Genomic DNA, 4,343 nt, shown 5'->3' with positions numbered 1-4,343 from the left:
TGCCTGGGTGTGTGACTCTGGGTTGTGTGTGTGTATGCCTTGTTTTCTTTATCCATTCGTCTGTTAATGGACACTTAGGTTGCTTCCATATCTTGGCAATAGTAAATAATGCTGCTGTGAACATTGGGGTGCGTGTATCTTTTCCAAGTAGTGTTTTTGTTTTTTTCCAATATATACCCAGGAGTGGAATTGCTAGGTCATGAGGTAGTTCTATTTTTAATTTTTTGAGAAACCTCCATACTGTTCTTTACAGTGGCTGCACCAATTTATATTCCCACCACCCCTCTGGACCGCCAGGGAATTCCCTGTGTTCTTTCTGATGATATCCATTCTGACAGGTGTGAGGTGATAAATCAAGGTGATTTGATTTGCATTTCCCTGATGATTAGCAAATCAACTTATCACTAATCACCAGGAAAATGTATTGCTTTTTCTTACTTGCAGTTTTGATACTGTCTGTTGAATTCTATATTAGGATGAATTCTGCTGCAAGTAGCAAGAGTCCTAATAGGGGTCAAAGCAATTAAGACATTTAATTATCTCATAAGATAAGCAGTCTGGAGGTTTGAGGATTCAGAGCCGGTCCAGTGGCTTGGTGGTGTCAGGACACTGTGTCACCCTGACCTGTACGTTTCTCTTAGCACCCCCCTCCCATTTTGGTTGCAGGGTGACTGCTACCACAGCCCCAAGCCTCCGCTTTTCGCACCCTTACATAGGACAGGGTGGAGAGCAGGAAGAAAGGGGGTCGAAAGGGGAAAAGTTCGGAACAAGATAATATGAGTCCGTGCTGTGAAAATATCTTCATTTGTGTTGTTAAAAAAACAATTTAGGGCTTCCCTGGTGGCGCAGTGGTTGGGAGTCCGCCTGACGATGCAGGGAACACGGGTTCGTGCCCTGGTCCGGGAGGATCCCACGTGCCGCGGAACGGCTGGGCCCGTGAGCCATGGCCACGGAGCCTGTGCGTCCGGAGCCTGTGCTCCGCAGCGGGAGAGGCCACAGCAGTGAGAGGCCCGCGTACCAAAAAAAAAAAAAAAAAAAACAAAAACACAATTTAACAACTCTATTCTATTCGTTTCCCGTAGCTGCTGTAACAAATTACCGAAAACTGGGTGGCTTAAAAGAGATCATTATTCTCTTACAGTTCTGGAAGCCAGAAGTTGAAAATACTACCAGTACTACTGGGCTGAAATCAAGGTGTCAGCAGGGCCACAGTTTCTCTGGAGGCTCTAGGGAAAAATCCTTGCCATTCCTTGCCTCTTCCAGCTTCTGATGACTGCTGGCATTCCTTGGCTTGCGGCCAATCGCTCCGACTTTCAAGACCAGCATCTTTAAAACTCTCCCTGCTCTGTCTTCCCATCACCTTCTCCTTCTGTGTATTTGTGACAAGTCTCCTTCTGTCTCCCTCTTATGAGGATACAGGTCCCTGCATTTAGGGCCTAATCAAGTAATCGAGGATAATCTCCCCATCTCAAGATCCTTAAATTCATCACATCTGCAAAGACCCTTTTTCCAAATATGGTAATACTTACAGGTTCTAGGGATTAGAAACTGATATCTTTGGCCTACTACAGTCACCAACTAAACCAAAAAATTTATGGTTTGTTAATATAATTAACTGAGATGTCCTTGAAGGTGAAAAATGTGTTTATTATTAGAACCTAATTTATTTTATCTATTTATTATTTTATTTATAAACAATGAAGTATTTTTGATGCAGCCTTAATGGATACTCTTGAGTCTCTGATCTTTCTTTTTTAAATTAATTAATTTATTTATTGGCTGCGTTGGGTCTCCGTTGCTGCGTGTGGGCTTTCTCTAGTTGCGGTGAGCGGGGGCTACTCTTCGTTGCAGTGTGCAGGCTTCTCATTGGAGTGGCTTCTCTTGTTGCGGAGCACGGGCTCTAGGCGTGCGGGCTTCAGCAGTTGTGGTGCACGGGCTTAGTTGCTCTGCAGCATGTGGGATCTTCCCGGGCCAGGGCTCAAACCCGTGTCCCCTGCATTGGCAGGCGGATTCCACCAGGGAAGTCCCCGAGTCTCTCTCTGATCTTTAAAGGGTTTGGGTCAGCCTGGCCTGGCCTGGCTCATCCTGAAGAATCCTCGGCAGCTCTGACACTTATTTGTTGATGGATATTTCTGAGCTTGATCTTCCTGCTAATCCTCATTCCTCACACTTGGCTCTGAAAAATATAGGGCTATTTTTAAAAATCACATGTATCCCCAACGTTGAAGTTTTGCTTTTCCAAAGGATGTCTCTTCAGGATCTAAAGGCCATTTCAAGAAGAGGGCTAAACCTGCACTAGCCAAGATGGCAGCCACTGGCCACATATGGCGACATACGGAACGCTTGAAATGTGGCCTGTCCAAATTGAGATGTGCTGTAAGTGTACAATACACAATGTATTTCAAAGACTTAGTTGAAGGAAAAGAATGTAAAATATCAAGAATTTTTATGTTGATAACATGAAGAAAGAATATTTGTTTAGAAATATTGGGTTAAATAAGATATATTGTTAAAGTTAATTTTACCTGTTTCTTTTTATTTTTTAAAGTGTATACCAGAAAAATTAAAAGCACATATGGGTTTCACATTATACTTCTATTGCAGTGTTCTGACTCTAAACCCAGGATTTTTTGGAACAAACATGGAACTGCCACCACGAATCCTTTTAAAAGACTATGTGCCCTGGGTGTCCAGAGGCCTGCTGATACCCTGCTCTGAGAATAGTGCCAGCAATTTGGATTTGTGAATCTATCAGGGTGGTATCAAAATGGTGCCCCTCTTTTCCTCCTTATGTGTACTTTTTTTTTTTTTTTTTTTTTTTGTGGTATGCGGGCCTCCCTCTGTTGTGACCTCTCCCGTTGCGGAGCACAGGCTCCGGACGCGCAGGCTCAGCGGCCATGGCTCACGGGCCCAGCCGCTCTGCGGCATGTGGGATCCTCCCAGACCGGGGCGCGAACCCGGTTCCCCTGCATCGGCAGGCGGACGCGCAACCACTGCGCCACCAGGGAAGCCCCTATGTGTACTTTTTTAAATTATAAAAGAATTAGATGCTCATTGTTGAAAGTCTAATGATACAGAAAAGCATAAAAAAATTAACCCCCATCTCATCCCATTGAGGTAACTGATATTATTTTTCTTTGCTGAAAAAATGTATGTGTATTATATTGAGGGTTTTTTCACCTACAGCTTAGAAAGATGTAATGTTATATAATTACAGTTTTTCCCTCTTAAATTATGGTCGTCCTTCCATGTCAATAGATTCTGACCTATTTTTATTTTTAGAGGTTTTTTTTTTTTTTTTTTTGGCCTTGGGGCATGTGGGATCTTAGTTCCCTGACCAGGGATGGAACCTGTGTCCCCTGAAGTGGAAGTGCGGAGTCTTAACCACTGGACCGCCAGGGAAGTCCCCTGTCTTATTTTTAATAGCAACATAATATTCCATCATAAGTCAATATTTCCTTATTTATGGACATTCAGGTTGCTTCCACTGCTTGCTACTACAAATGATGCTACAATAAATAAATTTATACCAATATCCTAATTGATGAGTTTTCTGTAGGCTAGATTTCCAAAGCAGGATTACTATGTTAAAGGCTCACTACATTTGTTTATTTATTTATTATTATTTTGGCTGCGTTGGGTCTTCATTGCTGCGCGGGCTTTCTCTAGTTATGGTGAGCCGGGCCTACTCTTTGTTGTGGTGCATGGGCTTCTCATTGTACTGGCTTCTCTTGCTGTGGAGCACGGGCTCTACGCGTGTGGGCTTCAGTAGCTGTGGCTCACGGGCTTACTTGCTCCATGGCATGTGGGATCTTCCCAGACCAGGGATCGAACTCGTTTCCCCTGCATTGGCAGGCGGATTCTTAACCACTGCACTACCAGGAAAATCCCAGCTCACTACATTAAAGTTTTGATATTGGCAGAATACTTACCAAGAAGGATGTAGAGTTCACACTATATATGTAGTTCATAGATACAATCTGTGAGTGTAATTTCCTCACACCCTTACCACCAACAGATATAAATCTTTTGAATTTTTTGCACATCTGAGGGACGAAAACGTTCCCATTTTCTCAGGAAATTGCATTTCCCTGACTAGCAATGAAGTTTCTTGTTTATTGGCTATTGGTACTTCTTTTCCTATAAAATTACCAGTTAGCATCCTTGGTATATTTATCTCATCTTTTTTTCCTATCAGTTTGTAGGAGTTCTTTGTACGGTATAGATATTAACTCTTCAGACTCACAAATTTGTATCTTCAGCCCAGACCTCTGCCCTGAACTCCAGACACATATCTAATTGTCCATTGGTATCTCCACTTGATGACTTAGAGGCATCTCAAA

This window comes from Physeter macrocephalus, chromosome 16 (assembly GCF_002837175.3).
Source record: "Physeter macrocephalus isolate SW-GA chromosome 16, ASM283717v5, whole genome shotgun sequence".
Lineage (NCBI taxonomy): Eukaryota > Metazoa > Chordata > Mammalia > Artiodactyla > Physeteridae > Physeter > Physeter macrocephalus.
The sequence above is the reverse complement of the archived record's forward strand: the minus strand, read 5'-3'. Positions refer to the sequence as shown.